This window comes from Lissotriton helveticus, chromosome 5_1 (genome assembly GCF_964261635.1).
Source record: "Lissotriton helveticus chromosome 5_1, aLisHel1.1, whole genome shotgun sequence".
NCBI lineage: Eukaryota > Metazoa > Chordata > Amphibia > Caudata > Salamandridae > Lissotriton > Lissotriton helveticus.
The window spans coordinates 527,234,839-527,248,782 of NC_136065.1; the positions used below are offsets into that span (position 1 = coordinate 527,234,839).

The 13,944-nt window shown below is 46.9% G+C and overlaps 1 pseudogene; it reads left to right on the top strand.

Moving 5' to 3' along the window:
• The first annotated feature begins 6,135 nt into the window (after positions 1-6,135).
• On the top strand, positions 6,136-9,883 carry LOC144752512 (F-box/WD repeat-containing protein 7 pseudogene; annotated as a pseudogene).
• The last annotated feature ends 4,061 nt before the right edge of the window (positions 9,884-13,944 follow it).

Below are 13,944 nucleotides of genomic sequence, written 5' to 3' on the forward strand. Positions count from 1 at the left end.
ATTCTAGTTACTGGTAAGTACGGTTAGAATTACTTTTTAGGATCAGTACTGGGCTCAAAGATGCAGCACTGAGGTCTCTCCTGATAACAGGCGAGTAAATCGTAATTCGTAGTTCGGCTGATTTTAGAAGAATATTTGTAAGTTTTAAAAATCGACACAGAAACTATTTAAGCAAAAAGCAGGCAATTATATCCTATAGAAGGAAATTCAAGTTACTGGTAAGTACGGTTAGAATTACTTTTCAATATCAGTTCTGGGCTCAAAGATGCAGCACTGAGGTATCTCCAGATAACAGGTGAGTAAATCGGAATTCGTAGTTCGGCTGATTTTACTGCGGTCCAGTATATATGGAGCCACTTTCCTACACCATCCCCTCCCTTCACCACTGTGCAAACATGCCCTGTGGCCATTTTAATTTGGGAGATTAAGTTCATTTGACTCCTGAGGGTCCCTAGGGTCCAAATAGCCCACTAGATTCCTCCAGTAAGCGCCACAGAGCTGAGTTGCAGAGAGGTGTAAAAAGTGGCACAGCCTGGACCACCTCTCTGCAACGCATCACAGTGGCGCATACTGGAAGCACTTGGTCGGTTAGTTAGCCCCCTGGGGCTCTCGGGATTGAAGGGCAATGATTTCCCCAACTTAAAATGTGCCATAGGGCGTGTTTGCACATGTCACCTCAGGCCCGTCCCCTCTCTTCCTCACAGTGTAAACACGCCCTGTGGCCGTTTTAACTTGGGAGATTAAGTCCCCTTGAATCCTGAAGGTATTTAGGGGCAAATTAGCCCACCAGGTATCTTCAGTAAGCGCCATTGAAGAGAGGTGTAAAAAGGGGCATGGCCTGCACCACCTCTCTACAACGCAGCGCAGTGGCGCTTCCTGTAAGCACCTGGTGGGCTAGTTGGTCCCCAGGGTCCTTCAAGACTGAAAGGGAATATTTCCCCAACTTAAAATGGGCCACAGAGCGTGTTTGCACACATCACCTCAGGCCCCGCCCCCTCCATTCCCCACTGTGTAAACGCACCCTGTGGCCGTTCTAAGTTGAGACATTAAGTCCTCTTGAATCCTAAAGATCCCTAGGGTCAAATTAGCCCACTAGGAACCTTCAGTAAGTGCCACAGAGCTGCGTTCCAGAGAGGGGTAAAAAGGGGCATGGCCTCTGAACACCTGTCTGCAACGGTGCTCCCTGGTGCATACTATTGGGCTAGTTGGCCCTCAGGGACCTTCAGTATTCAAAGAGAATTAATTCCCCAACTTAAAACGCGCCACAGGGCGCGTTTGCACAGTGGTGAAGGAAGGGGGCATGGCCTGAGGTGACATGTCTACAAACACGCCCTGTGGCACATTTTAAGTTAGAGAATTAATTCCTCCTCAATCCTGTGGGTCCCTGGGGGCCAACTAGCCCAGCAGGTACCTCAAGTATGCGTCAAGGGGCTGTGTTGCAGAGAGGTGCTCAGAGGCCACGCCCCTTTTTACAACACTTTGCAACGAAGCTCCGTGGCGCTTACTGGAGGTACCTGGTGGCCTAGTTGGCCCCCAGGGACCCTCAGGATTGACGAGAAAGTAATTCCCCAACTTAAACCGCAACCCAGTGTTTGCACACATGTGAACTCAGACCCGGCCCCCTTCCTCCCACACCCCAGGGCCTGCCCCCAAATTATTCTATTTTAAAAAAAATTATCTAGAAGGGGGCCGCATGGGCCCCCCACCCAGGGTCATTTTCGCCCCATGGACCTCATCCCCCGGGGCATGGCCAATTAATTTTTTATTTTTGTACCAAGGAGGGGGGCTGCGTGGCCCCCCTCCTAAAACTTCTTTTAGCCCTGGGGACCCATCCTCCGGAGCTCTGCCTCGTTTTTTTTCTCTTTTTTTGGGGAGGGGGGGCTGTGTGGCTTCCCACCCGGGCCACTTATGGCCCCGGGGACCCCATCCCCTGGGGCATGGCCACCTATTTCACATATTTTTACCAAGAAGGGGGGCTGCGTGGCCCCCCTTCTGAGGCTTCTTTTAGCCCAGAGGATCCCAACCCCCAGGGCTCTGCCTTGTTTTTTGGGGGGGGATGGAGGAGGACTGCGTGGCCTCCCTCCCGGGCCACTTATGGCCCCGGAGACCCCATCCCCCGGGGCCAGCCTTCTCGTTGGGGACCGTGGGGGGTCCACAATCCCCCCACGGTCCCAGCCGCCTCCCCGCTTCCTGCGTGAGCCAGCATTGCTTTTCCACATGGGGGCTGCTAACATGCTGCTCCCCATGTGGAAAAGCAATCAGCTTTGCTTCATTGAAGTAAGAGCAGGTTTCCCTGCTCTCGCTTCAATGAAGCAAAGCAGTTTGCAATGACAGGGCGGAAGCCGTGAGGCTTCCGCCCTGTCAATGCAAACTACAGTGTCTCGGGGTGCCCAGTGTCTGCAGGAGCCGGCCCTGGAGGTGGTGGTCCCCAGAGCCATTGAGGGCTCCAGAAGGGGGGCCGCTCGCCCCCCTCCCACATTCTAAAAACCCCGGGGGTGGTGGTCCCCGTGGCTGGAGGGTCACGGACCCCCAATCGAAATATTTAGAGCCCCCGGGAGGTAGCTGTCCCTGGGGTGTGTGGGGGGGGCTTGAGTCCCCCCCACATAGGGTATTTAAAAAAAAAGCCCTGGGGTGGCAGTTCCCTGGGATGCAGGGGTCAGTGTGCCCCCTGCAATCAAAAATGAGATCGATCCACCGGGGTGGTGGTCCCCGGGGCTGGGGTGGCCTTAGAGCCCCTCTAACTAATTGAAAGAAGCCCCAGGGCGTGGCTGTCCCTGGGGCTGGGGGCCTGAGAGCCCCCACCTAATGTAAAGAAGCCCCGGGGGTGACGGTCCCTGGGCTGGGGGGCCTGGGAGCCCCCCCACCTAATTTAAATAAGCAGCGGGGTAGCAGTCCCCGGGGCTGGGGGGGTCTGAGAGCCCCCGCCTAATTCAAAGAAGCCGGTTGTGGCAGTCCCCGGGGCTGGTGGGCCCCTCTAGACCCCCCTTTACACAATAAGTAGGCCCCCGGGATTTGGCCCCCCGGGGGCTAATTAACAACGAAGCGCAGGCTGCGCTTCATTTTTTAAAATATTTTGGCCAAAATTTGCGTTGGGTACGCGAATCTCGCCATTTTTTTAAAAGAAAAAATGATTTTGTGGGACCCCCTGAGCAGGCCCTTTTTGCATTCTGCCTGTCTGTTTTTCTGCTTCTTGTGCCTCGGTTCTACCAACAGTAAAAAGAAGGGGGCCACACGCCCCCGTCCCCCAAAAATATAAAAAAAAACTCGCGATCGTGCCGGAGGCACTGCCCCCTCCAGAAAAACTCTGCAAACACGCCCTGTGGCACATTTTAAGTTGGGGAATTAATTCCCCTTCAATACTGGATGTCCCTGGGGGCCAACTAGCCCACCAGGTACCTCCAGTAAGCACCACAGGGCTGCCTTGCAGAGTGGAGATACAGGCCATGCCCCTTTGTACACCTCTCTGCAACGCAGCTCTGTGGCACTTAATGGAGGTACCTGAAGGGCTAATTGTACCCCAAGGACCCTCAGGATTCAAGGGGACTTTATCCCCCAACTTAAAATGCGCCACGGGGTGCGTTTGCACAGTGGTGAAGGGAGGGGTTCCTGAAGTGAAAAGTGTGCAAACGCGTCCTGTGGCACATTTGAAGTTGGGGGATTAAGTCCCCTTGAATCCTGAGGGTCCCTGGGGTCCAATGAGCCAACCAGGTATCTCCAGTAAGCACCACAGAGCTGCGTTGCAGAGAGGTATAAAAAAGGGCATGGCCTCTGAACACCTCTCTTCAACCCAGCTCCCTGGTGCATACTGGAGGTACCTGGTGGGCTAGTTGGACCCAGGGACCCTCAGGATTCAAGGGGACTTAATCTCTCAAATTAAAACGGCCACATGGCACATTTACACAGTGGTGAAGGGAGGGGATGGACCTGAGGTGACGTGTGCAAACATGCACTGTGGCGCGTTTTAAGATGGGGAAATAATTCTCCTTCAATCCTGTGGACGCCTGGTGGCCTACTAGTCCACCAGGTGCTTTCAGTAAGCGCCACTGCGCTGCATTGCAGCGAGGTGGTCCAGGCCTTGCCACTTTTTACACCTCTCTGCAACGCAGCTCTGTGGCGCTAACTGGAGATACCTGGTGGGCTAGTTGGACCCAAGGGACACTCAGGATTCAAGGGGCCTTTATCCCACAAATTAAAAAGGCCACAGAGAGTGTTTGCATACGTCAGCTCTGCCCCCCCCTCCCTTCATCAGTGTGCAAACACGCCCTGTGGTGCATTTTAAGAGGTAGTTTTTATCCTACTGCCCTATTATATACTAGGGGGGCCTTACAGAGGGGGTAATTCTAATCACAGTGGTACCCCAACGCATAGTGTTCCCTAGTGTATGTATGTGTTTTATCTGTATTCTAAGTGTCTTTTAGCATAGCACTGGCTCTAGGACTGGTTAGTCAGAGTCAGTTACCAGCAGTACCCATCTGAAAAAATTTTACAAAATGCACCAAATCCCAAACACTTATAAATTCACCCAGGCACTCTCCTTGCATTACTCTAATCATTCAGTCACTACTCATGCACTGAGCCAGGCCTTAGCACATGGACTGCTTCAAACCCCTATCCACTATGCACGCAGTCTTCTGACTACCATACTTTTCCAGCAAACACCTTGTCACTCCCCTTGCACTTCTGTAATGACCCATTCAGCACCATTGACTGAACCATTCCCTGCGCCAAAAGCCAACCACTTATAAATTCACCAAGGCACTCTCCTTGCAGTATTCAAATCATTCAGTCAGTACCCAAGTACTCATGCACTGAGCCAGGCCTTAGCACTTGGACTGCTTCAAACCCCTATCCACTATGCATGCAGTCCCCTAACTAACCAACACACTTATAGTTCTACACTTCAACAAAAAAAAAACAATATTTCAGTTCCAATATTTTTAAAAACATTTGTATTTCCATTTATATTAAAAATATATATTGTAATTTAAAAACTAAAGTATGTAAAAATAAACATAAAAAAACTGTAGAAAATCAGTATAAAAAATACATATAACTTTTATTACATTTAAAAATTATCATTTAACAAACCTTTGAAATTCACTGAAAAAAACGTAGGTTTCAAACATGTTATAGTTAAGAATTAGCATTTAAAAAACCTTAGAAATTCACTGAAAAAACCATAGGTTTCAGGGCTGTTATAGTTAGCTGGACATTTCACAAAACCATTGAAATTCCACTGTTATAGTTAGTTCTGTAAACTATAACTCGTGCGCCTGCAATCCACTGCTGTTGTTGTCACATATTACATCATTCATGACATGGTCAGTGACATCACTGATGACATCTCAAATGACAGTCGCCAGTAGGTAGTTATAGTTAAAACCTAGATTCTATAGGAAACCCGCAACATTCTATTTGGAATAACTTTGGCGCCGGTGGACGAATCTATGCGAATTTCTCCAAGAAAATGGCCTGCTCCGCTCAGCTCCTTCCTTGAAAGTTTGGGGGCGATTCGTGAAGCGGGGCCGAGAAAAAAAGGGGTGTCCCAAAATTTGTTTGCCCCATGCAATTTCCCATAGGACCTTTAGCCAGGGCTACAGCCCGAACTGAGGAACGGAATTACACCAAACTTGGCAAAAAGGTAGAGATCTGTTCGCAGATCACGCTGAATGGTGTAAATCCGTTCAGTAGTTCGTGAGAAAATCATAAGTAAAATCATAGATATATATTGGAGGTGTTATGGTAATCTTACTGTAAGCTTACTGTACTCTGTACCTTCCCGAGCACGAGCTGAATGCTAATTGTCTGTCAACTGTCTGTCAACACTCTAAACTAGAAAGTTTTGGCAGCCATCTTGTGCCACGGTAGACTGAGGCACAAGAAAGCAGGGAAACAAAGGTGGAAAACACGCAAAGGGGGCTGGGTAGAAACACCCTGACCCCCTAGGCCTGCTCAGGGGGTCCCACAAGGACCCCCAAGGCCCAAAATTATTTTAAAAAAATTGACAAATCGCGGGGTTCGTGTAGGTACGCGTACCCTGCCGATAAAATAAAATGCATATTTATTTATTTATTTATTTTACATGGGGATTCCAACTCGGAATACTTAGGCTCAATTCAAATAAAAAAATAATAAATGCGCACGGAGGCCTGTAGGTCCTCAGAGTTTCCTGGCTGCGGTCGTAGTAGATCCCCGGGTAGAGAGAGCATGGAGGATCCGGAGCCGCACCAGAGGAGCGCGGTGGACATCAACCGAACGGGCATCAAGGAGCTGGAGGGGGCGCTGAGGGGTATCGGCAGGAGGGGAACCCGGGGCATCGTGCGGAAAAGAGAGGAGCTGAAGGGGTTCAACTCCTTAGAAGATCCCCTGCATGTGAAGGGGATTACCACCCGCATTCTGGAAATTAACAGTGACCGCCTGACGTGCCGGAAGAGCCAGTGCAGTGGTGATACTGGCCGGGGTAGCTGCTCGCACAACAACACACAGCCAAGGTCATCCAGTTCTACAGGAGATGCTTTGAATGGCAACGTGTCTCAGGAACATTCCAGAGGCACGGGCAGAGAGGAGGAAGAAGAGTCAGAGATTCAGGCTGTTTGGGAGGAGGAAGAGGAGGATGAGTCGGAAAAGTCTGACCGCTCTGGCGTGCGAAGAGAGGATGAAGAGGAGGAAGAGAGCGAAGATGGAGAGGATGGCAGTGACGTCTACTTCTATTATATAAGGGAATGGGTTTGAGTTGAGAGAACAGGAAGCAGTGGCGCTCTAAGCGGTGTGATCTCTTAGTTATAAAGTTGGTGCGGTGAGCACGCGGTGCAATTCAGGGCAGGGGAGCACAAACCCAAATGGAAAAACACCCATGTGTAGGTTTAGGGAGGCCTAGACCAAAATAGAAGAGAAGCGGATCCTGTGCACACGCTGGAGAGATCGTTCCTCAATAGGGGAGTGGAAGTACCAGGTAATGGAGCCCCTCCATTACCCGGACCACGCACCTCGGACGCACGGACCTGCTGCACTCCCTACTTTTGTTCCAAGTACCCTCGGGAAGTTTTGGACGCACCCATCTGCTACTTCCACTCCCCTATTGAGGAAAAGGGTTCTCTTGTATTTAACTTCTGTTTTAGTATGTGGCCATTTTCACCCTTGAGCTCGCCACGACGACCCTGATCACCCCTTCAACAAAGCAGCCCTGATGAGTCACATATCCTTCACGGTGTGACGAAACACGTGTCGGCTGGCTATTATCTTCTGTACTGACCAACAATTGATTTATAAAAGACTTCTTCACGTACACAAACATTTGTGCTTGATTTTTGAACTTTGACATACCTTTCCTTCTTGTATGTAACATTGCGTCCTGACAACAGGACAACGGATCTCTCCAGCGTGTGCACAGGATCCGCTTCTCTTTACTTCTATTATATGATGGATGAGCGCGGATTGATTATCTGGAGCGTACTGAGGAGGGGAACCTCATTCGTCATGTTCGGCCCAAGATGAAACGAAAGTCTGAGAATGGTGTCGATGTGAGAGCCCTATCTCCTGGAAAGAAGTTATGCAAAGGCTCAGAGTACAGCAGTTTTAGGTCATTAGCACAATGCATAAACAGTGCCACAACGTTTGGGGACCTGCGAAATGCCAACCACCATGGGCATCAGCGTCGACGAATCCCTTCCATCGCCCCTCCAGCAGAGCTGCAGGACAGGCTGCGAACCTTTCAGAAGTGGACCGGTCCCGAGAGGTTGCTAGCATTGGATGAGCTCATCGATCGCTGTGAACCATCTCAAATCAAGTATATGATGCAAGTCATCGAGCCACAGTTCCAACGTGATTTACAATGTTATGCAAATGCTGGCCCCTGAGGCCGAAACAATATGTAATTTTTACATTGTTATTAGTTTGTATATGATCCCGCATTAGGCATTTAGTATACTGGTTATTTTTACCCACTAGGGTCAAATAAGCTGCTAGCTAGCCAAATCTCGATCAGTAGTGTATTTGATTATTGTTATATGTCTAAATATCCAGACAGTGTCACATGGTAGGCTATTTTATAAGTTTTTATTATGGCCCACTTGGGCGTATTAATCATATGTTTACTGAGAAGTGCACTGGTATGTTTAGGTATTTACTCATATCGGCTGTACCCACTTGGGTTGCATGCTTGTAAACCGGTCTATATTGCCTATCTGACTGCTTTTCATGTGAATGGGGGCATAGCTCAACCAGTACGTGCATCTTTTGCCGTGGGTTTCAGCTACTCACCCCTAGACTTTTTGATAACATTTCACACTAATTCATTATTACTATTATTTTTTGGCACAAATGAACTTATGATGCCACACAACAAGGTGATCATATACCATACACTATTTATGTGTTTTCTTTATGTATTAGATGCCATGACAGTCAGCAAGCCGATGATTTGTAAACATTGTATTTACTTTTTGTTCGCAGCACACATTTGTTTATTATTATATTTGCACACGTTTATAATGATGATGATATGAAAACAGGAGGCTCTCTAATGAATATGAAACTTAATGGCACTTGTTCGATGGCCCAGAATTTGAGACATTCCAACCGACTTTCATGTTCTTTCTCCATATGTTTCGCTATCGCATTGGTTTTCATCTCTTTACTACCCAAAGAGCTTGCCCTGTACGTACTATCCTTCTTAGAGCCCCGGGACCTTCTGCGAGCCGCTCAGACCTGCCGCTACTGGAGGATCCTGGCTGAGGACAATTTTCTATAGCGGGAAAAATGCAGAGATGAAGGAATTGATGAGCCCCTCAACCTGAGATGGCGGAGGATGCTGACACCTGGTTTCATGTACAGTCAATGGAAATTTGGTTTCATGAGGAAGCACAAGATAGATTTGAACTGGCGAAGCGGGGACCTCAGGCCCCCTAAGGTGCTAAAGGGACATGATGATCACGTCATAACTTGTCTTCAGTTCTGTGGGAACTGAATAGTTAGCGGGTCTGATGACAACACGCTAAAGGTGTGGTCTGCTATCACAGGAGAGTGTGTTCAGACATTGGTGGGGAACACAGGCAGCGTCTGGTCCTCTCAGATGAGAGATAATATAGTGATTAGTGGCTCCACAGACAGGACGCTGAAGGTCTGGAACGCAGACTCTGGCGAGTGCATCCACACCCTGTACGGTCATACATCCACAGTGGGCTGTATGCACCTCCACGCAAGCAGGGTTGTTAGCGGCTCACGTGATGCCACCCTGCGGCTCTGGGACATTGAGACTGGTCAGTGTCTTCATGTACTTATGGGTCATGTGGCTGCTGTTCGCTGCGTGCAGTACGATGGCAAGAAGGTGGTCAGCGGTGCTTATGATTACACTGTGAAGGTCTGGGACCCGGAGACGGAGACTTGCATTCACACTCTGCAAGGACACACCAACAGAGTCTACTCCTTGCAGTTTGATGGGGAGCATATTGTGAGCGGCTCCTTGGACACCTCTATCCGTGTCTGGGATGTGGAAAGTGGAAATTGTTTGCACACGCTTATGGGTCATCAGCCCCTGACCAGTGGGATGGAGCTGCGGGACAACACCCTCATCTAAGGAAATGCCGACTCCACTGTGAAGATCTGGGATATAAAGACAGGACAGTGCTTACAGACCCTGCAGGGCCCCCAGAAGCATCAGAGTGCTGTCACTTGCTTACAGTTCAGCTCAAAGTTTGTGGTAACAAGCTCAGATGATGGCACCGTTAAACTTTGGGACTTGAAGACAGGCGATTTCATCCGTAACCTGGTGGCTCTGGAAAGTGGTGGGAGTGGAGGAGTCATATGGTGAATCCGGGCTTCCAATACTAAGCTAGGGTGTGCAGTTGGTAGTCGAAATGGCACAGAGGAAACAAAGTTGCAATAATAAATGTGTAAGTTGACTGCCAAATTCCGTTCCTTGTGCCTCTACTATTGTGACTCCGTCCCTCTCTGCTGTCACACCTAGACCACCAATTTTCGATATCCATCCGGCAACAATTTAATTAAATCAATGACCAGCACTGGGAGTCGGAGCCGAAATATCTCTCATTGCATTTCCGCTTCCAATCCCTCTAGCTCAAACTTCAATCATCTCTCAACATGAAGAAGGATACATCAATCTATCAGGCACTGTTTGCATTCCAAGCCTCGCTATCAAAATTAGAGCAACTCTCATTGGCCAAACGTCACCAGTGAAGAATCTCATTTTGCTGTACTTTCTAAGGGGACTGACCTCTGTCTTTTTAAAATGGCGCTGCTCTGAGTTTCTCAGTAAATGCTAGAACTGTAGCCCATTGTTTCCTGATTCGTTATCAGTTAGTTGTGAAGTGTCTGTAGGTGCCTCGCAGTGTGTGTGCACAGCCCTGTGCAGAGTGTGAAGTGTGCCATGGGGGTCTCTGTCTGTGAGCCCACCCCATAGCTCGCTAGCTCTGTCCTAAACCTGTACTGACTCCTGCTGCGGACACCCCTCTTCTGATGTGGACATGCTCTCCTCTGGTGCTCTGGCAAACACGGGCCTCTGTCAGAGGAGTGCCCCTCAAAGTGAGCTTTGTGACAGTATCACGACATACCGTAACCAGATGTAATGATTCCCAGCCTATTTACAACGGAAGGATGAAGGGCTGAGATGGTCATTGCCAGATTCAGGCTCGACATCTGCAGACCACAGTGAGCCCTGAAGTTACTGAGTGCTATTGCCGGATTCAGTCTCATGATCTGCACCCCCGCCACAGTGATCACTGAAGTCATCGAGTGACATTGGTGGATTCAGTCTCGTGATCTGCAGGCTACAGTGAGCCCTGAAGTCAGAGTGATATTGCTGGATTCAGTCTCGTGATCTGCAGGCCACAGTGAGCCCTGCAGTCACTGAGTGATATTGCCGGTTTGCACTGACGTCCCTTGGTTGCCTGCTTTAAATGGGCTGGTGTTGTCAGACACTGGGTGCTTCCAGTTTTTTCGATTGAAATGGAGAGTTTCACCTCTTCACTGCAGTGACACACTACTTTCAATTGGTGACTACAGGCACCTCTCAATTGCAATCAGACCCCCTGGGACACCAAGTGCTGGCGCTGTTACATTTCTGCTTCAGCCTCGGGGTCTCAGCAGCACTGCTGAGTTCACCAGCTCACCCACCCTGTCAGGCCAGGAAGATACAGTGCTACTTTGAACAGCATCTCGATGCTTCCCTTGTTGATCTCCTTCGGGTCAAGTAGTTGCCACTCTTGCTTCTCTCAGTTATCTTCTGACCAGGTCAGGAATGTCCCTTTGACCTCCTTGTCACAGGTTCCAATTCCGGCGTGACCACTCAGCCCTTCATCCTTACGAAGTCGATTAAGTAAGTGAGTACCACCTCTAGTACTCGGCACCAAGATGCCCCCAGGGGTTAGTGTGCCGCACTCTATCTCCTACCTCCCATCCTTCACAACTATACAGAACTGTTGCATGTTTCAAAATCTGCAGAACTGCTCTCGCATCTTTACAAACTCTTTCTACCCCTTCTCAACTTCATAGCACTTCCCCATCCTTCAAAAGTGTAGCGCATACTTCCCATCCATCACAAATCTACATCTTCAAAATATACAGAAATGTCCTCCCATGTTTTACAACTACGCATAACTCCCCCTAACTAATTTGCAGAATGTCTTCTTTTTTCCCACATCTGTTGCCTTTTACAGCTCTTGAGTCACCTCCGTTTGTTCAGTTTCCTTACCAGTTGCACAGAATTCCCCCATCCCTTGCAACTCCACAGAACACCATTAGCAGCTTTCTTGAGCTCCCCTTGCATCCTTCCTAGTTCCATAGACCTCGCTTCTATTCCTTACAAATCCAAATAACTCCTCTCACATCTTTCACAACAATACAGAAGTCGCTTGTGTGCTTTGACACTACAGAACTTGGCTCCTATCCTTCAGCAACCTACAGAATTGTTACACTCTTTACAATTCACAGAATATTACTTCCGCGTTGCATACAAGCTCATAATGTTGCATACATCCTCCACAGCTTTCCAGAAACTCCACTATCATCCACAGTTACATAGAATATCCCTGTGTTCAAAATGTTGTCCATCCAATCTCTCATCTGAGGAACATCCTTCTTGTACTTCGCTACTTTTCAGACTTTCTCCATATTTCAAAACGATGTAAGACTAAACTCTTATCCATCTGAATTCTTTAGATAGTTGCTCCACCCTTGGCAAGTCTTGGTTTTGGGCTGTCATCGATGGTGAGTCGTTCTCTGTTCTTGCACTACCTGCTTTGAGCAGGGGCTGGTCATTGCGTGCAATCTTACATTTTCACCTCTCGCCTTCGCACCACCTAGTATACAGCACGTGTGGACATAGGCTTTGTGTTCCTACACACCAAAAAGATGATGCTGCTACCGTTAAGAACATTTTTCACAAAGAACATAAGCAGGCATGGTCTCAGGGCGTTCTCTGGGTCACGGCAGAGGCACAACAGTGAGAAAAATGTAGAGTGAGTTAACAGTGCACAGGCTAACATGGACTGGTTTCACATGGAAATGTTTCTAAGTGTGGAGTTTTGGAAGTTTAAAAAATTCCTGTAAAATCATCCGAACTACGAATTTCGATTTACTCGCCTGTTATCATGAGAGACGTCAGTGCTGCATCATTGAGCCCAGGACGGACCCTGAAAAGTAAATGTAACCATACTTATAGTAACTTGAATTTCCTTCCATAGGCTAACATTGACATGTTTTACTTGGAAATTCTTCTAAGTGTGGAGTTTAGGAACTTTAAAGAATTCCTCAAAAATCAGCCGAACTACGAATGCCGATTTACTCCGCTTTTTTGAGGAGAGACCTCATTGATGCATCTTTTAGCCCACTACTGATCCTGAAAAGTAATTCTAATCGTAGTTACAGTAACTTGAATTTCCTTCCATAGGAAATCATTGCCTGCTATATAAAATATATATGAATTAAAAATATATATATAAAAAAAATATTACAATTTTAATCTTTTTAAAAACATTTATTTTTCAATTTATATAAAAAATATGTAATGTAATTTAAAAAATAAAATATAAAAAAATAAATAATTTAAAATAATGTAGTAAATCAGTATAAAAAAGTATAACAATTAATACATTAAACATTAATATTTACAAAACCTTTGAAATTCACTGAAAAAAACCATAGGTTTCAGCCACGTTATAGTTAAAAATGAGCATTTAAAAAAACCTTAGAAATTCACTGAAAAAACCATAGGTTTCACCCGTGTTATAGTTAAAAATTTGCATTTAAAAAACCTTAGAAATTCACTGAAAAAACCATAGGTTTCACACACGTTATAGTTACAAATTAGCATTTAAAAAACCTTAGAAATTCACTGAAAAACCATAGGTTTCACATATATTATAGTTAGCTGGACATTTCACTCATACAAAACCATTGAAATTCCCCCATTATATAATTATAACTTGCGCGCCCGCAATGCACTGCTGATTACGTCACATATTACATCACTCATGACATGGTCAGTGGCATCACTTATGACATCACTGATGACATCTCAAACGACATCACTGATGACATCACTAATGACATCATCATTGTGAAAGAGTGACAGACCTCCTCTCAGCGTAATAGCGTAATATAACCCTTGATACACACATTCAAAAATAGAAACTAAAATTTAAAAAAAAAATGGAAATTTTCTAAACTAATCCTATGTTAAAAGTTTGGGGGTGATTTGTTAAGGGGGGCCTGGAAAAAAAGGGGGTCCCAAAATGTGTTTCCTCCATGTTAATTTCCATAGGAAACTTTAGACAAGGCTATAGGTCGAACGGGTGAACGGAATTACCCCAAATTTGGCAGGGAGAAGGGTCTTGGTCTAGAAAGCACACTTTTGTTTATTTGGTTTAAATTCATTTAGTAGTTGTTGAGAAATATTGAAATTTACAGATATTGATATTTGGGAATTTT